This window comes from Tamandua tetradactyla, chromosome 1 (assembly GCF_023851605.1).
Source record: "Tamandua tetradactyla isolate mTamTet1 chromosome 1, mTamTet1.pri, whole genome shotgun sequence".
Classification (NCBI taxonomy): Eukaryota; Metazoa; Chordata; class Mammalia; order Pilosa; family Myrmecophagidae; genus Tamandua; species Tamandua tetradactyla.
This window is the reverse complement of record NC_135327.1, coordinates 56740591-56763567: the sequence shown is the minus strand read 5'-3', so window position 1 is coordinate 56763567 and position 22977 is coordinate 56740591. Positions and strand designations below refer to the sequence as shown.

Here is a 22977-nt window from a genome sequence, read left to right as displayed (position 1 = left end):
CGCGCGCCGGGCCGGCGAACAAAGAGGGGAGAAGACATATATCTTTTAAGATAAAAAAAATTTGATACAGATGTCCCCCAATTTTTTGTTGCATTAAAGACATATCAAAAGCATCTTGTTTTGCAATTTTTTTATACCTTGTCATGGTCAGGTTCATGTGTCAACTTGGCCAGGTGGTGGTACCTGTTTGTCTGGTTGGGCAAGTGCTGGCCTGTCTGTTGCTATCAGGACATTTCAAAGAATCAAATCATGATCATGTCGGCTGCCTCCACAGCTGATTCCATTTGTAATCAGCCAAGGAGAGTGCCTTCTGCAATGAGCCATGTTTAATCTAATCAATGGACGGCTTTTAAGGAGGATTCAGAACATACAGCCTCTCTTCTCTTCCTGCTTTGGCGAGCAAGCTCTCCTGTTGGAGTTCGTCCAGACTTTCCATCAGAGTCATCAGCTTCACAGCCTGCCCTATGGATTTTGGACTCTATGTTCCCATGGTTACGTGAGACATTTTTATAAATTTTATATTTATGGATATTTCCTGTTGATTCTGTTTCTCTGGAGAACCCTAATACATTCTCCAAATACAGTGTTTTACTAACAGTACATGCACTGTGTGTGCTAAGTAAGGTAAAGAATTTCTAGTCAACTAAATACCCCATGTGCTATTTGTTTCCATGCCAGGCAAAGCAGAGGAAAGAGCAGTGAAGCATTTTGCTTCTAATGGAGAACTGATCCCCCCCCGCCCCAACAAACTAAGTATTCATCTACACAATAATATAAAAATACATATTTGGTGCTAGATATTTGTACAAGGCATGAACTCAATATAAAAACTAGAATTGCAAATAAATACATTTTTACATTTGTAATTGTGATAGTCACAAAATTCATTGGAACTAGAGTCCTGCTGACACCAGTCAGGTGAGCCCCATTCCAGGTTCAGGGATCTCATCGCGGAAAGAATTCAGAGATGGGAGAGGGCCAGTAGGATTAAATAATAAAGTTTATTAAGAAGAGAGAAAGTGTACGTTAAAAAAATTAATGTGGACAAACTCAAGGTAGACAAAGCTCTGAGTAGAGTGGGTTAGCATGTTATACAGAGAGGTTTTGTTAGGGATTTTTTTTAACATGACACATCCTAGACTTCTTCCCAGGAGTATTCTTCTACCTTTTAGGCCAATTTAAAACTCATCAACTTACAACAGGTGTTTTACACTCTGAAGTAACAATAGCCCCCAATACCACTTTCCCTTTTTGCACCAAGTTAAACTCCACCAAAGGTCTATACTTAGGAAAAATACCACCTAATTTGTGCAAATCCATAATTAATGTCCACCAAATGGACAAACTTAGGACCTCAAGGTAAGAGCCACAAGCCCCAAAAACCAAGCCCAAGGGAACCCCCTTGAACAGGAAAACCTGTTTCCTGCCACAACCCCAACTATTTCCTCATTCCTAAGTTAGATGAAACAGCAGCTATTTTCTTAAACCAATCCTTAATTAACTGTGGGGACAAAACCCTCTTTTGCCCAAGTAGGCCAAACCCCAAGTTTTCCCTAAAAACCACTACTCAACAGGAAGAGTGCTGTAAAGTAAGCTCCATAATGTCAGGTCCTTTCATTAATATGACCTGGCAACATAGAAAGCTGCCTGTAATTCTTTTTTATGTGCACCCTAAAGCATCATTACCCCCTCTTCCACCTATAACTGCCATTCAAAGAGTCTTTCCAAAATACACTTTCATGCCCGGAAAGCAGATATAGGCAAATCCCTCTTTTACTGGGCACCATGCTCACAGCCACTGGACTCGGTGTAGGAGCCAACAACCCCACCACAAGCTCTCCTTAGAGCTCACAAATAGTGTAGAATCTACCACATGAACTCCAGGCTTCCTCTGGACCCAAATAAAATCTCTGGCAGTGGCAAGCCTTGGATACACTCACTGCAGCCTAAGAGGGAACTTGTCTCTTCTTACAAGAAGAGTGCTGCTTTTATGTCAACCACTCAGATGAAATTCAAGTAAACACACAGGATCTTTGGGAACAATCCCAACAAATTCGAAACAATGGTGGAAGTGACTGGAATCCTTTTCCACATCTATCTAATTTAACTACTTGGCTCCTCCCTTTTCTAGGTCCTTTAACTCCTTTTTATCTCATTCTTATGTTTGATCCATGCATATTTAACCTGCTTGTTAAATCTGTTTCCAACACACTGCAAGCATTCCACACTAAACTCATGCTCATCCACGAATATCAAAGTATTCTGGACCAGGACCATTCTATCCCCACCCTACTAGAGTAGAGTGAGTTTTACACCCTGGCAGGTAGGGTGTTTTACTGCCACAAAACAGCAAGAAGAAATTTCAGAAGTTGGACCTTCGACCTTCAGCTTCCCCTTAAGGATAAGAGTGCTCAACTCTCTCAGGGGGAAATTGAAGCAGGACAGAATAGGGCATCAAGGCTGTGGTCCCTGGTTTTTTATCCAACTCCAAAACAGTTAATGCACAGCAGCAAACTTCATGGATTAAAAATTTCCCCTAAAGCCTTGAAACCTCCCCAAATCATAAAAGCTTTTAAAATCATGGGCCTGAAGCTGACTCTTAGTTAATGATGAGAAACACTGGATCATAAAGACATTTGAATATCTCCCCAAAGACAAATTCTGGCTACATGACAGAACTCCACAAGCATCAATAATTATCTCCTCCTGGAACAAAGAAGATACCTAGTTTTCAAAGGTCAAGATGGAAAATCACTGAAAAAGCCTCTCCATATAACATGCTAACTCACTCTACTCGAAGCATGTCTGTACCTTGGGCACATCTGCATTAATTTCTTTAATGTGTACTCTTTCTCTAATAGACTTTACTACTTTCTACTACTTGCCCTTCTTGTCCCTGAATTCTTTCTGTGATGAAAGCCCCAAAACTGGAACAGGACTTGGCTGATTTGAGTGTCAGCAGGGCTCCGTTTACCTCATGACCTTGGAATATTTTCCTCATCTGAAACAACTTTCCCTATCAAACAAGTGATTATGTCGAACATAAAGAACTAATTATCACTTAAAATAGTATTTTGTAATTTTACACCATTATTTGTTAGGATTGAAAATTAATTAAATCTGCTTTCAGCATTTTGTTGCAGAGTTGCGGAACCAGCTCCTTTAGAACGCTTTAACAGCTTGATGGCCTTATCAGAGTTTTCAGTATTTCTAAGTAGAGACTCCAATCTTCTCATACTTTTCTTCTGAACTTCAAGAGCACAACCAATTATTATGGATTGAAATTTCTGATCAACTGGCCAAGGTGGTACCTTAGATGAACATGTACTGTACAGCAACATTAAATGATTCTTGTCATTTCCCAGATCATCCAGAAACTTACTGACCACTCATCAATAATCCTGGTGGCATGCTTTAGAGATTGTTACTGTTGGGTGCTTCTAATTGTTTCTACTGAAACTTCAATGGTGAAACAATTTGCAGTTAGATTAAACTCCTCTCTTTCTCTATTGCTGATCTGTCTATATCCTGGCTATTTTGGATACTGTAGATCATCTCCTAGAGGATTTCTTTCTCTTGCTCAATAGCAGTTCCTCCTCTCAAAGCTTCAACCCTGAGCTCCAGCTGATCGAGGCTCTCCAGGAGGTGGCTGGAGGGGAGGGCCATGGAGGAATAGCAGAAGCGGCCCTTGTTGGTTTTTGTTGATCATTGCCTGAGTCATCCGAGCTTTGGAGGAAAGGCAGTCAAGTGGTCACCGGCCCCAGGCAGCAGTGAGTAGAGTGTTCCCAAGGCCACAGGCGTCAACATTACCATGTGGGGCAGCTATATAAGTCTTTGACCTATTTATTCTTTTTTTAAGGTAAAAGTCTAAATTTATTGGTTTGCATATAGATGTCTGTATGTCTCAGCACTATTTGTTGAAAGGACTACCTTTCCCGAGAGAATTGGCCTTTATCAAAAATCAACTGCCCACAAATATAAGAATTTATCTCTGGATTCTTACGTCTATTCCATTGATCTATATGTCTATCCTTAGGCCCATATCACATTGTCTTGATTACTGTAGCCTTGTAGTAAGTTGTGAAATCAAGAAATCGAACAAATCCAACTTTGTTCTTTTTCAGGATTATTTTGACATTCTGGATCTTTTTATTTTATATAAATTTTAGGATCAGTTTTTGATTCCTGCAAAAAGAGCCCTGAGATATTGATGGAAGTTGGTCTGGATCTACATAAATTTAGAAAGAATTGCCATGTTAATAATGTTGACTTCCAGTCAATAAATATGGAAAATTTTTCCATTTTTTTAGCTCTTGCTTTTTTTCAACAGTTTTTGTAGGATTTACTGTACAAGTCCTGCACTTTTTTGTTAAATTTATTCCTAAGTATTTTATTCTTTTTTATGCTATTGTGAATGGTTTTATTTTCAAAACTTTAGCTTTGGATTGTCCATTGGTAATATAGAAGCAGAAATTGACTTTTTTTTTTTTTTTTTTTTTTAGCATTTTCTACATGTAAGATCATGTTATCAGCAAATAAAGACAGCTTTACTTCTTCCTTTTCAGTCTGGATGCCTTTTATTTCTTTTTCCATCCTGAATCCATTGGCTAGAACTTATTGTGCAATTTGAAAAGTGATGCATCTTTGCCTTTTTCCCAATTGTTCTAGTTTGCTAGCTGCCAGAATGCAATACACCAGAAACAGAATGGCTTTTAAATAGGGGAATTTAATCAGATGCTAGTTTACAGTTCTATGGCTGAGAAAATGTCCCAATTAAAACAAGTCTTAGAAATGTCCAATCTAAGGCATCCAGGGAAAGATATCTTGGTTCAGGAAGGCCGATGAAGTTCAGGGTTTCTCTCTCAAGTGAGAAGGCACATGGCAAACAGGGTGAGGGTTTCTCTCACATCTGAAAAGGCACATGGTACACACAGTCAGGGTTCCTCTCTTATTTGGAAGGGCACATGGTGAATACGGCGTCTTCTGCTAGCTTCTCCTGGCTTCCTGTTTCATGAAGCTCCCCAGGAGGCATTTTCCTTCTTCATCTCCAAAGGTCACTGGCTGGTGGAATTTTGCTTCTAGTGGCTATGTTGTTCTGCTCTGCTCTCTGTTGAATATCGTCATTCTCCAAAACGTTTCCTCTTTTATAGGGCTCCAGAAACTTATCAAGACTCACCCAAATGGGTGGAGACACATTGTCATCTAATCCAGCTTAACAACCACTTTTGATTAAATCACATCTCCAGGGAGATGATCTGATTACAGTTTCAAACATACAATATTGAATAGGGATTATTCTGCCTTTATGAAATGGGATTTAGATTAAAACATGGCTTTTCTAGGGGACATACATCCTTTCAAACCAGCACACCAATCTTAGAGGGACAGTGTTCAGTTTTCACCATTAAGTAATGATGTGAGTTCCAGGTGTTTTTTTTTTTTTTTTTAGAAGTTGAGGAGTTCCCTTTTATTCATAGTTTGTTGAAAATTTTTATCATATTAATCTACTGTATTAATTGGTTTTTGGATTTTAAACCAATCTTGTATTCCTGGTATAAATATCATTTGGTTATAATAGTTTTTAATTCAATTTAACATTTTGGGGAGGTGTTTTGCAGTTATATTCAAAAGGGATATAGGCTGTAGTTTTCTTTTAATATCTCTATCTTTGGTACCAGGGTAATATTGCTCTCACAGAATGAACTGAAAATTCTCTCTCCTCCTCCATTTTCTAGAAAAGTTTATGAAGAATTGATGTTTTTCTTCTTTATAACAATGTTTGGTAGAATTAACCAGTGAAGTCATCTGGGCCTGGCCTGTTTTTTTATGTGGGAAGGCTTTTGATTTCTAATTCAATTTCTTTATCTGTTATACATCTACTCAGATTTTTGGTAATTTGCCTTTCTAGGAATCTGTCTATTTCATTCACATTTTCTAATTTGTTGGTACAATGTTGTCCATAATATTCCCTAATAACCTGTTTGGTTTCTATACTCAATCATGATGTTCCTTGCTTTCGTTCCTACTTTAGTAATTTGAGTCTCTATTTCCTTGGTCAGACTAGCCCAGGAGCTGGCTAACTAGGGTCCACAACCTGCTTTCATATGGCATACAAACTAGGAATGTTTTTTACATTTTTAAAGGCATGTGGAACACAGAAACTAAGAATATGTGCTAGAGACCATTTGTGACCCTCAAGGTCCCAAATATTTACTATCTGGCTCTTTACTGAAAAAGTTTGCCAACCTCTGGTCTAGCTAAAGGTTTGACAATTTTGTTGAACTTTTCAAAGAACCAATTTTTGTTTCATTGATTTTCCTGTTTCTTATTCCATTGATTTCACTTAAATCTTTATTGTTTCCTGCCTTATAACTTGCTTTGGGTTTAGTTTGCTCTTTTTTCTGGTTTCTAAAGGTAGAAGCTTAGGTTATGGATCTGAAATATTTTTTCATCTCTAATACAGACATTTACAGCTATAAATTTCCCTTTAACCACTGTTTTAGGTCTATCCTGCATTTTAAACAACAATGACCTAATTTTTAAAAACATTTAATAAAAATAATTTATTAAAAAGTACATTTATGAAAATAGTCAATGATTATTGCAAAAGTGTTGCCTTTTAATGTAATTTTCAGAATTTCAACATACCATACTTGAGTATATACTGCATACATTCTTTTTAAAATTAAGATAGCATTAAATTGATTAAAGTGAACAGTTCCATTGCATTTAGTGCATTCACAATACTGCACAACTATAACCTGTTAACTAGTTCCAAATACTTTCATCAGTCTAAAATAAAACCTTGTACATATTAAAAAGATACTCCTCAACCCCCCTCTTTCTGGGCCTTAGGCCATGGCAACCACCAATGTGCATTCTGTTCTATGAATTTATTTACCTATTCTGGATGTTTTAAATAAATGGAATCATACAATATGTGACCTTTTTGTGTTTGCCTTATTTCACTTAGCATAACTTTTTTTGGATTCATCCACATTGTAGCACGTATCAGTACTTCATTCCTTTTTTATGGCTGAATAATATTGTATTATATGGATATACAACAATTCAATTATGCATTCAACCATTGGTGGACATTTGCCTTATTTCAACTTTCGGGTGTGGTGAAAAGGGCTGCTGTATGAGCGTTTTTGTATAAGGATTTGTTTGAGTATCTGTTTTCAGTTCTTTGGGTAGACACAGAAGTAGACTTGCTGGGTCATATAGTAATTCTCCACAGAAGATATACAAATGGGAAATAAGTAAATGAAAAGATACTCAACATCAATAGTCATTAGGTTAATGCCAATTTAAACCACAAGATACCACTTCACACCCACTAGGATGGCTGTGATTTAAAAAACAAAACAAAATGGAGTATAACAACTATTGGTGAGGATATGGAAAATTTGGAACACTCTATGTTTTTGTTTTTGTTTTTATTTTTATTAATAAAACCAACCAACATACCACACAAACACTCCCTTCCTTCTCATCACAGTCGTATATTCATCATCATGATAATTTCTTAGAACATTTGCATCAATTCATAATAAGAAATAAAAAAAGAATGGGAGAAAATATTTGCAAATCATATATCCAATATATATCCAATCCACCAAACCTACCTTAACATTTGTTCCCCTATTGTCCATTCACTTCCAATCTATATGTTCCACTCATCCATCCACATGGCAGACAAAAGAAACATCAGACACAAGGCCCCCACAATCACACAGTCACACTGTGAAAGTTACACCATCAAGCAATCATCTCCAAGAAACATGGCCACTGGAACATGGCTCCACAACTTCAGGCAGTTCCCTCCAGCCTCTCTGCAATGCCCCAACCAAAAGGTGATTATCCATTCAATGCACAAGAACAACCTCCAGGATAACCTCTGGACTCTGCCCGAAATCCCCCAGCCATCGACACTCTACTTTGTCTCATTTTGCTCTTTTCCTCTTTGGTCGAGAAGGTTTTCCTAATCCCTTGATGCTGAGTCCCAGCTCATTCTAGGATTTCTGTCCCATGTTGCCAGGAAGGTCCACTCCCCTGGAGTCATGTCCCACGTAGAGAGGGGGAAGGCAGTGAATTTGCTTGTTGTGTTGGCTGAGAGAGAGACCACATCCAAGGAACAAAAGAGGTTCTCTTGGGGTTGACTCTCATGCCCAACCTTAAGTAGGCCTAACCTATCCTTTGCAGGGCTAAGTTTCATATGAACAACCCCCAAGATCAGGGGCTCAACCCATTGCCCTGGTTGTCCCCACTGCTCGCGAGAATATCAAGAATTTTCCACTTGGAAAAGTTGAATTTTCCCCCTTTCTCACCATTCCCCCAAGGGGACTTTGCAAATACTTTTTTATTCCTTGGAACACTTGTGTTTTGCTGATAAAAATATAAAATGACTCAGTAGCTGTGGAAACCAGTATGGTGGGTCCTCAAAAAGTTAAACATAGAATTACAGAACTTTTCTGTTAATATGTCCTTTGATTTTAATTTTGATGAGGTCTATTTTTTCTTTTGTTGGTTACGTTTTTAATTTTATATCTAAGAATCCACTGCCAAATTAAAGGTCATGAAGATAGAGTGCTATTTTCTCTTATGAGTTTTACGGTTTTAAGTCACTGATCCATTCTGAATTAATTTTTGTATATGGTGTGAGGTAGAAGTACAGCTTCATTCTTTTGCATGTGGATATCCTGTTGTCTCAGAACCACTTGTTGAAGAAATTATTTATTGCTCATTGAATGAATGGTCTTGGAAGCCTTGGTGAAAAATCAATGTGTGTGTGTGTGTGTGTTCATTTTTCAACTCTCAGTCCTATTCTATTGATGTATATGTCTATCCTTATGTGAGGGTTGTATTTTCTTGATTAATTTAACTTTGAAGTAAGTTTTGGTTATTTGGAACCCCTTGCAATTCCATATGAATGTGACCACTGACTTTTCCATTTCTGCAGAAACAGTCATTGGAACTTTGAGAAGGACTGCACTAGTATGATTGAGAAATGTTGTCTGTCATTAAATACTGAATAATAAAAGAAAATCAAGATTACTATGAGTACCTCCATCAAAAGATAGCCAGGTAGTTCCCTGGAACTTTGGGTATCTGTGTGACACCTGAGACTTAGAGTTAGAGTTCTACAGCTCTGAAAGTCAGCATTACTCCATACAGCAACTGTTAAAGAAACTGAAAAAGAGATCAGACTTCAATAAGAGATATGAAACAAACCAACCTGGGTAGGACTAAGGTAAATCAGAACACACAGGGGAAAAGATGATATTGTCTGTTTTAAAAACTCAACTTCTTAGTGAGATGAAAAAAAAAAGATGTTTATATAGGCTAAAATTTAAATTTTATGTAGCACACTATCTAATTTAACCCGTCTGGTCAGTTTACTTAAACCATATAATTATATGGAAACTAGAATAGGAAATATGATCTTTTTATTTTGTACAGGTTAATGTAATACCCTGATACATTCCAGAGTATTTGGGGCAGAAAATTAAAAAGTATTTACAAAGTCCCCTTGAGGGACTGGGGGAAAATATGTAACTATTAAACTTCTCCACCTAGGGAAATTTCTGAAATTCTTTCAAACATTAGGGACTCCCAATTTAATAAGACCTCAATCTTGAGGCTTGCCCTTATGAAACATTTTCTGAAATGGTGAAGCTAAGTCTACCCATAATTATGCCTAAGAGTAACCCCTAGAGAACTTTTGTTGTTCAGATGTGGCCCCTTCTCTCTAAGCCAACTCTGCAAATAAACCACTATCCACCCCCTTAGACGCGACATGATTACCAAGGGTATAAGCCTCCCTGGCAATGTGGGACATGAATCCCAGGGATGAATCTCGCCCCAGCATCATGGGAATGAGAAAGCCTTCTTGATGAAAAGGGGGAAGAGAAATGAAACAAAAAGTTTCAGTAGCTAAGAGATTTAACATAGAGTTGAGAAGTCATTCTGAAAGTTACTCTTATGTAAGCCTCAGCCAGATATTGCAAATTGCCTCAGTATGCCAAGCCCCAACCAAGAGTATTCCTGAAAACCCTAAAGAGTATCCTGGGTTCTATCTAAGACTTTTAAAAGTTTTTCTTAGTAAGTTTATTTTTCAGAAACTTAAGGTCTCCAGATTGTTCCTATACCAGATAAGCCCTGAAACCCAGAGTATAGTCTCTCCAAAAACACCAAGCAGTTTCATTCCTCAACCCTATAAGGTCAATACCCCTTTCCAGCATGAAGAAGTAAAAATCATTATTACCTAAATAACCCTGAAGATTGAGAGAATGATCAAATGAGAAGGAGGTATAATTGAGGAATTAGGATTTAACAAATGATTATGACTACTGATCATGACACTGATATTTATTTTTAGTTTCTAGTGTATTAGAATAGCTAGAAGAAAATATGTGAAATTGTTGAACTGTAATCAGTAGGCTTGATCTTTGATGATGATGATATAACTATATAGTGTTTATCATGTGACCATGTGATTATAAAAACCTTATGGCTGACACTCCCTTTATTCAGTGTATGGGAAGATGAGTAATAAAATAAAGACAAAAAAAGCAACAGGGGGGATAAGGGGTATGGGATGTTTTGGGTTTTCTTTTTTCTTTTTATGGAGTAATGAAAATGTTCTAAAATTGATTGTGGTTATGAATGTACAACTATATGATGATACTGTGAGCCACTGATTGTGTACCTTGAACGGATTAGATGGTGTGGGAATATATCCCAATAAAATTGCATTGAAAAAAAAATTGATTGACTATGAAAAAAAAAGACAGCTAGGCAGACTTCTACTTCCAGAAAGATGGAATAATATACTTTCCCTTTTTCTCCAGCTCAGCATAACTAAAAACCTTAGGCATTACATAAAACAAAGTTTGAAAAACTAAAGTTATAAAGGAGAAGGCACACTAGCTAGGATCCTCAGAATCCATGTGGTAACATGGTGGTGAGTTCACTGGGATTTCTTTTTGTGTCATATATCCTAGACTTTGAACTGAAGAAGCTGGTAAATGAAAAACACCAATGGGCCAAGGCAAAAAACAAACAAAAAACACAAAGGCATTCTTGCTCCAGCCAAAGGAAGAGGAATGGGTAGCTTAGCAGGACAAACTTAGACAATAACTGCTCTACAACAAATACCACAGAAAAAACTGTGGACCCATCTCCACACATGACAAGATATAATGGCAGACCCAAGACCTGTGCTGTGGCAGTGTAAAAAAAAAAAAAGGCTGAGTAGGAAGCTAGGACTTTCACACCACCAGGTGATAATGAGGCTGCACATATGGGGAACCTCAACTTCTGCTCCCATCTGGCAGTAGTGAAGTGATATTCCCCTTTCCTGCTGGAATGGTAACAGGAGGTCTAGTAGAGAATCAGGATTTCAACACTACTCAGCAGTTACAAGGCTACTCTTCTACCCTCATGGTGTTAGCAAGAGACACAAGGGGAGCAGTAACTAGCACTATTAATTTTCCCAACCAAGGATGAATGGGTGAAAGTCTAGTAGGGAACAGGAGCCCCCTACCCCCCTAAACATCAATAACAAGGAACTCCATACCCCTACTACATGTCAACAGAGGCTAAGGGGAACACCCTGGATGTGACAGTTAGGTTCAGGCGTCAACTTGGCCAGGTGATGATGCCCCACTGTTCTGTTGCTGTGGACTTAAATCATAAGCATGTGAAATTCATCTTTGGCTGATTGCATCTGCAGCTGGCTTAGAGGCGTGCCTTCTGCAATGAGTGACACTTAATTTAATTAGCTGGAAGCTTAGAAGAGAGTGGTCAGAAGAGAGCGGTGAGAAGAGAGCTCAGCTGCTCAACATACCTCATCTTAGCACTTGGAGCTCAGACCCAGACATTTGGAGAGGCAGAAAGGAATCACCCTGGGGAAGCCATCTGAACCCAGAAGCAGACATCCCATGTGCCTTCCCATGTAACAGAGAAACTCATGAAAGCTAGTTGCCTTCCCTCTGAAGAGATATAAATGTGTAACCAAATAAACCCCCTTATTAAAGCCAATCCATCTTTGGTGTCTTGCATTCTGGTAGCTTTAGCAAACTAAAACTTCTCTATTCTCATGGAAGTAATGAGGCAGCAACCCCTCCTTCTCTTGCCAGAGCAGTGCCAGAGGAAGCCAGCTAACACAGATAGCTTAAAATAGTTCCAGAGTCTTAAAACATAAAACACAAAATATCCAGCTTTCAATTGAAAATCACTAGTCATATCTAAAACTGGGAAGATCACAAGTTGAATGAAAAAAAAAGACAATAGATGCCAACACAGAGATAAGAGAGATATTAAAATAATCTGACAAAGATTTTAGAGTAGCCATCATAAAAATGCTTCAACAAGCAATTGTAAACATGCTTGAAACAAATGAACATTGAAAGTCTCAGCAAATAAACAGAAGATATAAAGAACAAAAGGAAAATTTCGAACTGAAAAAAACAATACCAAAATAAAAAATAATTCAATTTATAGGTTCAATACAAAATGGAGGGAACAGAGGAAAACATCAGTTAAATGGAAGGCAGAATATAAAAATTACCCCTCTGAACAGCAGAGAGGGAACAGATGGAAAAAAAAATGAACAGAGCCTCAGAGACATGTGGGACTAAACTAAAAGATTTAATATTTGTGCCTTTGAATTCCTAGAAAGAGAAAGAGGGCAGAACTGAAAAAGTCCTTGAAGAAGTAGTGGCTGTGAACTCCCAAATTTGCCAAAAGACATGTACAGATTTGAGAAGCTGAGTAAACTCCAAACAGGATATATATAGAGAAATCTATACCAAGACACAGCCTAGTCAAATTTCAGAAACTAAAGACAGAAAAAAAGTCTTGAAATTAACCAGAGAGAAATGTATATTTTACCTATAGGGGAAAAACAATTTGAAAGACAGTGGATTTCTCATCAGAAATGATAGAGAACAAAAAGGAACAGTACAAGATATTTTCAGTGCTGAAAGAAGAGACATGCCAACCCAGAATTTCAAATCCTGTGAAAATAACCTTCAGGAATGAAGTAGGCAGAGATGATCTTATTAATATCAGATAAAGCACATTTCAGAGCAAATAAAATTACCAGAAACAGAGAGGTGTATTATATAATTATAAAATGTTCAATCTACCAAGAAGACTTCCTCAACAATCCTAAATGTGTGCGCACAAAACAACAGACATGCAAAATACATTAAACAAAAACAGAAGAAGTGAAAGGAGAAATAGACAAATCCACAATTACATTTGGAAGCTTCAACACCCGCTTCTCAACAATCGATAGAAACTAAATAGAAAATTAGTAAGGATAAAGAAAAACTCAACAACACCAAGAGTAATAAAAATTTATGGAACACTCCATCTAATGACAGCATAATATAAATTCTTTTCAAGTGCCCCCAACACATATAAAAGACAGACTATATCTTGAGCCATAAAACAAATCTCAACAAATATTGGAAAACTGAAATCATACAGTGTGTTCCTGGCATGCAATGGAATCAAAGTAGAAATCATTAACAAAAAGGTAAAATGCAAATCTCCAAATACTTGGAAACTAAACAGTACTTATAAATAGCCTACAGGTCAAAAGTGAGATCTCAAAGGCAATTTTTAAAAAATGTACTGACTTGATTGAAAATGAAAATACAGCATATCAAAATTTGTGGGGAGATAGATTATAGGGTGACTGATTAGGGAGAGGCTGGACTCACTTCTCTTCCAGAAGAACTACTAGAGTCAGGCAGAAACTGTCCACAACAAGGATCTGGGGCTCTGGAGTTCAAGGGGAGTGCTTTACAACACTCAAGTACAGGATGAAGAGACAGAGAAGCTATGGTAAGAGAATGTGAGTAACCCCCCACAACCCTGGTTCTTGGTGTCCATCCCTCACTCTTGGGACAGAAAGCATTCAGCTCTTCTGTTACTAGTCTCTGGCTAGTGTGCACCAGCTCTGGACTGAATGGGCAGCAGATGTCCACTCTTCTAAAAACAGGATGGGAAATGACCTAGCATTGTGCTAGCTTTTGGCTAGCAAATTTGAACTGCTGGAATAACTAGCAGTTTAAACCCACCCCACTCAGCAGTGTTAAGCCATTAGAATTGGCAGGGAGCTTCTTATCCTGCTGAGAGCTGAGGGAAACAAGTTGCCAAAGAGCACCATTATGACAGGTGAGGAAAGCATACCTCAAGGAAGACATCTAACAGGTTTTGCGGTAAAGAGGGCCATATGCTGAGCAGGGCAGGAGAGTGAACCCTCGGGGAGTGGGACTAAAGGCTTTAGGCATCTTTACCTGACCTTCTCCCTGGGGCCCTATGGAGATAGTAAGACCCTGGCCCAGTTCTGGTTGGGTAATACTGATGAACCAAGAAGAACATTAACACAAAATCAATCAACAACAAAAAACACTGACAACATAGAGAATTCAACCTTCAGAATAAACTCACCAATAAAATCTGATGCCCAGACATAGAAAAAAATAAGTCACATTAACACAAAATCAGTCAACAACAAAAACATTGACAACATAGAGAATTCAACCTTCAGAATTAACTCACCAAGATAATCTGATGCTCAGACATAGAAAAAAATAAGTCATATTAAGAAACAGGAAGAGAAGGCTCAGTCAAAGGAGCAAATCAAAAAGTCGGAGGAAATACAGAATCTGGAACAACTGATCAAAGATGTTCAAACAACTCAAACTCAATGAGATGGCTAAGATATACATGATATTAAGAAGAAAGTGGGTAAGCATAAAGAAGAATTTTAGAGACTGCAAAGAAAAATAACAGATCCAATGTGAATGGAAGTCACAATAGATGAGTTTTAAAATACATCAGAAAAAGAGAGATGTTTATTGGGTGCAAAGTTTATATTTTGGGTAGTGTATTTCTTAATTTAACTTGTATGCTCAATTTAGTTGAATACCGTTAATACATGGAATCTTGAATATGGCATGAGATCTTGTTGGTTTGTCCTGCTTAGTATGATGCCCTGATGAACCCCAGAATAATCTGGGCAGTGAATAAAGAAGTATTTGCAAAGTTCCCCTTAGGAGACTAAGGAGAAAGGAGGAAATATTCAACTTCCCCATTTGGAGAATTTCTGATATTCTTGCAAGTAATGGGAACAACAAAATCCTTGGGGACAACCAAATCAACAGGCCAAGCCCTCGATCCTTGGGTTCACCCCTATTAAACTTATTTCTGCAAAGGAAAGGCTAGGCCTACTTAAAATTAGGCCTAAGAGTCACCCCCAAAGAACCTCTTATATTACTCAGATGTGCCCTCTCCCTCTAAGTCAATTTGGCAAGTGAACTCACTGCCCAACTCCTACGTGGGACATGACTCTCAAGGGTGTAAATCTCCCTGGCAACGTGGAACAGAAATCCTGGGATAAGCCAAGATTCAGCATCAAGGGATTGAGAACGCCTTCTTGACCAAAAGGGGGAAGAGAGAATTGAGACAAATTAAAGTTTCAGTGGCTGAGAGATTTCAGAGTTGAGAGATTATCCTGGAGGTTATTCTCTCTCTTTTTTTTTGCAATTTTAAAACTTTTTTATTGTATTAATATAACATATATACAAAGTAAAGCAAAGAAAAAAAGCAACAGTTTTCAAAGCACTCTTCAACAAGTAGTTACAGGACAGATCCCAGAGTTTGTCATGGGCTACCACACCATCATCTCGGATTTTTTCCTTCTTAGCTGCTCCAGAATATAGGAAGCTAGAAGGAATAAATTTTTTTTTATCATCACAATCAAGCTTTTTTATTTTTCTGTGAAAAATAACATATATACAAAAAAGCAATAAATTTCAAGGCATAACACAACAATTAGTTGTAGAACATATTTCAGAGTTTGGTATGGGTTACAATTCCACAATTTTAGGTTTTTACTTCTAGCTGCTCTAAGATACTGGGGACTGAAAGAAATATCAATTTAAGGACTCAGCAATCATATTTGTTTGTTAAACCCTACTTTCTCTGTATGACTCCACTATCACCTTTGGTCTTTCTATCCCACTCTTTAGGGGTATTTGGACTATGGCCATTCTAATTTTTTCATGTTGGAAGGGGTTGTCAATAATACGGGATGGGAGATGGAACTAGTTGATGTTCTGGAGAGTCTGGGTCTCTAGGTTTTAGGACTTATCTAGTCCAAGGACCCATCTGCAGGTTTTAGGCTTCTGGAAAATCACCCTAGTGTATGGAACCTTTGTAGAACCTTATATATTGCCCTAGTACTGTTTAGGATTGGCTGGAATGGTTTTGGTTGCTGTTCTAGTTTGCTAGCTGCCGGAATGCAATATACCAGAAACAGAATGGCTTTTAAAAAGGGGAATTTAATAAGTTGCTAGTTTACAGTTCTAAGGCTGAGAAAATATCCCAATTATAACAAGTCTATAGAAATGTCCAATCAAAAGCATCCAGGGAAAGATACCTTGGTTCAACAAGGCCGATGAAGTTCAGGGTTTCTCTCTCAAGTAAGAAGGCACATGGCGAACACAGTTACAGTTCCTCTCTCATCTGGAAAGGCACCTGGTGAACACGGTCAGGGTTCCTCTCTCATCTGGAAGGGCACATGGTGGACACGGCATCACCTGCTAGCTTTTTCTCCTGGCTTCCTGTTTCATGAAGCTCCCCAGGAGACATTTTCCTTCTTCATCTCCAAAGGTCACTGGCTGGTGGACTCTGCTTCTCATGGCTATGTCATTCTGTTCTGATCTCTCTGAATCTATTCTCCAAAATGTTTCCTCTTTTATAGGACTCCAAAAACTTATCAAGACCCACCCAAATGGGTGGAGACATGTTGTCACCTAATCCAGTTTAACAACCACTCTTGATTAAATCACAACTCCAGGGAGATGATCTGATTACAGTTTCAAACATACTGTACTGAATAGGGATTATTCTGCCTTCATGAAATGGGATTTATATTAAAACATGGCTTTTCTAGGGGACATACATCCTTTCAAACCAGCATAGCTGCAGTCTGGCAAGTTATGATAGGTAGCAATGTCTAATGAAGCTTGCGGTAAGAATTACTTCCAGAGTAGCCTCTCGACTCTATTGGAACTCTTTCAGCCACCATATTTTATTAGTTACACTTCTTATCCCTCTTTTGGTCAGGATGGAATTGTTGACCCCAGAGTGCCAGGGCCAGACTCATCCCTGGGAATCATTTCCCACCCCACTAGGGAGTCTTTCACCCTTGGACAGAATTGCAATATACTTTTTTATTTTAATTAGGTAGATGGAAATACTAGTGGTCAATGAGAGGGAGGGGTAAGGTGTATGGGATGTATGAGTTTTTTTCTTTTTACTTCTTTTTCTGAAGTGATACAAAAATTCTAAAAAATGATTATGGTGATGAATACACAACTACGTGATGATATCATGAGCCACTCTGATTGTCCATGTTTGGAATGTATGTGTGTGAAGATTTCTCAATAAAAATATTAAAAAAAATACATCAGACACACACAACATCAGATTTGAAGAGGCAAAAGAAAGATCACCAAGCTAGAAGAAAGAGCATCCAAATTCAAACACGCAAAAGAACAAATGGAGAAAAAATGGAAAAATTTGAGCTGGGTCTCAAGGAAATGATTGACAATACAATGCATACAAATATATGCATTGTAAGTATCCCAGAAGAAGAGAAGGGAAAGGGGCTGGAGGAATATTTGAGGAAATAATGGCCAAGGACTTCCCAACTCTTATGAAAGGCATTGATATCTAGGTCCAAGAAGCACAATGGACCCCAAACCAAATAAATCCACATAGACCTATTCCAAGACACATACTAATCAGAATGTCAATGCCAAAGAGAAAGAGAGAATTCTGAAAGCAACAAGAGAAAAGCAATTCATTACATACAAGGGATGCCCAATAAGACTAAGTATCAATTTCTCATCAGAAACCATGGAGATGAGAAGGCGGTGGTATGATGTATTGAAGATACTGAAAGAGAAAAATTAGCAACCAAGAATTCTGTCTGGAAAAAGCGTCTTTCAACTATGAGGGAGATAAGCAGAAGCTGATGGAGTTCATTAAAAAGAGAACTGCCTTCAAGATATTCAAGGGGTCCTGCAGGCTGAAAGGAAAGGACAGGGGAAAAGGCTTGAAGGAGTGTGTACAAATGAAGATTAAGGTAACTTAATCTTTACCCTTTAGTAAGGTAACTAAAAGGGTAAAAAGAGAGACCTCCCCCCCAAAAAAGGTAGAATTCATAAAAGCCAAAAGATAAAATGGTTGAAGTAAAATACTGCAGTTACCATAATAATGTTGAATGTTACTAGATTAAACTTCCCAAAACAGACTGGAAGAATGGATAAAAAACATAGATGAACCATCTATATATTGACTACGAGAGACCCACCTCAGACCCATGGATATACATAGGTTGAAAGTGAAATGCTAGAAAAAGATATTCCACACAACAGTAACAAGAAAAAAGCTGGGGTAGCTATACTAATACCAGACAAATAGACTTTAAACGTGAAGCTATTAGAAAAGAAGGGCATTATATATTAATAAAAGGGGCAATCCACCAAGAAGAAATAACAATTATAAATACACATGCATCTAACTAGGGTACCTCAATATACATGACACAAACAGTAGCAAAACTGAAGGGAAAAATAGACGTATCTACAATAATAGTTGGAGACTTCAGTACACCACTCACATCAATAGATAAAACATCTAGGCTGAGGATCAATAAGGAAATAGAGAACTTGAACAATTTGATAAATGAACTAGACCTAATAGATATATACAGAGCAATGTACCCCAAGACAGCAAGATATACATTCTTCTCTAAGGCTGATGGATCATTCTACAGCATAGACCACATGTTGGGTCAAAAAACAGGTTTCAATAAATTTAAAATGATTGAAATTATACAAAACACTTTCTCTGATCATAATGGAATAAAGCTAGAAGTTAAAAGGTAAAGACGTGGAAAATGCACAAATTGACGGACGTTAAAAGACAAACTCTTAAACAATCAGTGGGTTAAAGAAGAAATTACAAGAGAAATCAGTAAATATCTCAAGATGAATGAAAATGAGAATACAGCTTATGGGATGCAGCAAAGGAAATTTATAATCCGAAATGCCTACCTTAAAAAGGAAGAAAGAGCTAAAATCAAAGCCCTAACTACACATCTGGAAGCACCAGAAAAAGAACAGCAAACTAATATCAAAGCCAGCAGAAAGAAAGAAATAACAAAGATTAGAGTAGAGATAAATGAAATTGAGAAAAATGACAAAAAACAAGAGAATCAATGAAACCAAAAGTTGATTATTTGAGAAGATCAACAAAATTGACAAGCCCTTAGCTAGACTAACAAAGGGAAAAAGAGAGAAGATGCAAATGAATAAAATCAGAAATGAGGGGGGTGGGCTTTTCGACTGATCCCTCAGAAATAAAAAAGATCATAACAGGATACTAAGAGCAACTGTATGCCAACAAGCTAGACAGCAAAGATGAAACAGACAATTTTCTAGAAACACACAAATAACCACATTGACTCCAGAAGGAACAGAAGCTCCTGACAAACCAATCAAGTATAGAGTATAAAGCAGTCATCAAAAACCTCCCAACAATGAAAAGCCCAGGACCAAATAGTTTCACCAGTGTATTCTACCAATATACCAAGAAGAATTAATGTCAATCCTGCTTACACTTCAAGGAAACTGAGGAGGAGGGAATGCTACCTAACTCATTCCATGAAGTCAGCATCACCCTAATACCAAAACTAAATAAAGACACTACAAGAAAGGAAAATTACAGACCAATCTCTCTAGTGAACAGAAGCAAAAATCCTCATCAAAAATCGAACCCAGCTGCACATTAAAAGAATTATACACCATGATCAAATGGGTATGCATATGAAGATATGCAAAGGTGGTTCAACACAAGAAAATTAATCAATGTAATACACCACATTAACAAATCAAAGGAGAAGAACCACATGATTATTTTGATTGACACAGAAAAGGGATTTGACAAAATCCAGGATCCCTTCTTGACAAAAACACTTTGAAAGACAGGAATAAAAGGAAACTTTTTCAACATGATAAAGGGCATATAGGAAAAACCAACAGCTAAAATCATACTCAATAGTGAAAGCACAAAATCATACTCAATAGTGAAAGCACAAACAACAAAATAAAAAATAGATAAATGGGACTGTCTCAAAACTGAATACTTAAGTGCTTCAAAAGACTTTGTCAAAAGGGTGAGAAGGCAACGTACTGAATGGGAGAAAATATTTGAGAACCACATGTCTGATAAGGGTTTAATATCCAGGATATATAAAGAGACCCTACAACTCAATGATACAAAGACAAACAACCCAATCAAAAAATGGGCAAAAGACACGAATATAAATTTTTCCTAAGAGGATACACAAATGACTAAAAAGCACATGAAGAGATGTTCAACATCATTAGCTATGATAGAAATGCAAATCAAAACTACAATGAAATATCAATTCACACCTACAAGACTGGCTAAAAAAAAAAAATCCAGAAAACTGCAAGTGTTAGAGAGGATATAGAGAAATAGGTACACTTAATCACTGTTGGTGGGAATGTAGAATAGCGCAGCCTCTATGGAAGACAGTAAACAGTTTGGCAGTTTCACAGGAAGCTAAGTATAGAACTGCCACAAGATCCCACAATCCCACTTATAAGTATATACTCAAAAGAACTGAAAGAAGGGACACAAACAGACATTTGTACACCTATGTTGACAGCAGCATTATTTATACTTGCCAAAAGATGGAAATAACTCAGGTGCTCATCAACAGAAGAACAGATAAAATGTGATATATACAAATGATGGAATATTATGTACCTGTAAGATGAAATGAAGTCACGACACGTGACTACATAGATGAACTGTGAGGACTTTATGTTGAGTGAAATAAGTCAGACACAAAAGGACAAATATTACATAACCTCACTAATATGAACTTAATATAACTAGCAAACCAATGCTGTTAAGATCTAGAACATATGCTCAGAGTGGCTTCTCTAAGTCAACTCAGTAGGTGAACTCACCACCCTCATTCCTACATGGGGCATGACTTCCAGGGGTGTAAATCTCCCTGGCAACATGGAGAGAAATCCTGGTATGATGCAGGACCCAGCATCAAGGGATTGAGAAAGCCTGGTTGACCAAAAGAGGAAAGAGAAAAATGAGACAAAATAAGTTCCAGAGGTTGAGAGATTTCAAACAGAGTCAAGCAGTTATCCTGGAGGTTTTTCTTATATAGATATCCCTTTTTAGTTTATGGTGTATTGAAACGGGTGTAGAAAAGTACCTGAAACTGTTGAGATGTGTTCCACTAGCCTTGATTCTTGAAGATGCTTGTAAGAAGATATAAATACTTACAATGTGACTGTGTGATTGTGAAAACCTTGTGTCTGATGCTCCTTTTATCCAGGGTATGGACAGATGAGTAAAAAAATATGGATAAAAAATAAACAAACAGTGAAGGGGAAAAGGGTAAACTAAATTGGGTAGATGTAATTATTAATGGTCAATGGGAGGAAGGGGTAAGGTGTATGGTGTGTATGAGTTTTCCTTTTTATTTCTTTTTCTGAAGTGATGTAAAATTACTTTATAAAAAAGATGTTGTGTTAGATTCAGTTGCCAACTTGGCCAGGTGAGCATACCTACTCTTGTTGCTGCAGACATAAGCCAATAGTACGTGAACCTCATCTGTAGCTAATTACTCTGCAGTCGGCTAGGAGGCGTGTCTGCTGCAATGAGTGACGTTTGACTTAATTGGCTGGTGCTTAAATGAGAGATCGCAACGTAGCACAGCTAAGCAGCTCAGCACTTGCAGCTCAGCCCAGGCCTTTGGAGATGTAGAAAGAAGTCACCCCGGGGAAAGTTGTTGGAACCCAGGGGCCTGGAGAGAAGACCAGCAGAGACCATTCTGTGCCTTCCACGTAAGAAAGAACCTCAGTGGAAAGTTAGCTGCCTTTCCTCTGAAGAACCAACAAAATAAATCCCCTTTTATTAAAAGCCAATCCGATAGGATATGACTCCCAGGGATGAATTCAGACCTGGCACTGTGGGATCAACAATTCCATCCTGATGAAGAGGAGGAAAAGAACTGTAACTAATAAAGTATCATTGGCAGAGAGAGTTCAAATGGAGTTGACAGGCTACTTAGGCAGTTGCTCTTGTACAAGTTCAGTTAGGCCTTGCTACCTATCAAAACTTCCCAAACCCCAACAGGGAACATTCCAGCCACTCCTAAAGAACCCCTAGGGCAATGAATAAGATTCCATAAGGGTTCTATGCACTAGAGTAATTTTTCAGAAACCTACAACCTGGTCCCTGGTCCAGATTAGTCCTGAAACCTAGCCCAGCCTCTCCAGAACATCAGATAGTTCCATCTCCCTACACCATATTAGTGGCAGACTCCTAAAATATGAAAAATTTAGAATGGCCATAGCCCAAACACCCCTAAAGAGAGGGATGGAATGATCAAAGGTGATGGTGAACTTATACAGAGAAGATAGGATTCAACAAATGAAAATGAATACTGCATCATTAAATTGATATCTCTTTTAGTCTCCAGTATTTTAGAGTAGCTTGAAGTAAAAACCTAAAACTGTGGAATTATAACCCATGTCAAATTCTGAGAAAATGTTCTACAATTAATTGTTGTGCTGTGCTTTGCAATATATAGCTTTTTTGTATATGTGGTATTTTTCACAAAAAAAAAAGAAGGAAAAAAGTCTAATGTGATGATAAAAAAATATTTTAAGCCTTCTAGTCTCCCATATTCTGGAACAGCTAGAAGGAAAATTCTGAGAGGATTGTATGGTACCCCATGGCAATCCCTAGGATCTGTACTATAACTACTTGTTGAAGAGTGCTTTGAAAACTATTGCTTTTTTATTTCTCTGCTTTGTATATTTG

General features: G+C 37.7%; 1 protein-coding gene and 1 pseudogene across 8 annotated transcripts in view; both read right to left on the bottom strand.

Annotated features, from left to right (window-relative positions):
* RNF24 (ring finger protein 24) overlaps nucleotides 1-22977 on the bottom strand; it is a 167162-nt gene that overhangs the window by 91874 nt on the left and 52311 nt on the right. The gene's annotated exons all lie outside the window — the stretch shown is intronic.
* Nucleotides 41-15560, bottom strand: LOC143646971 (BAG family molecular chaperone regulator 2 pseudogene; annotated as a pseudogene).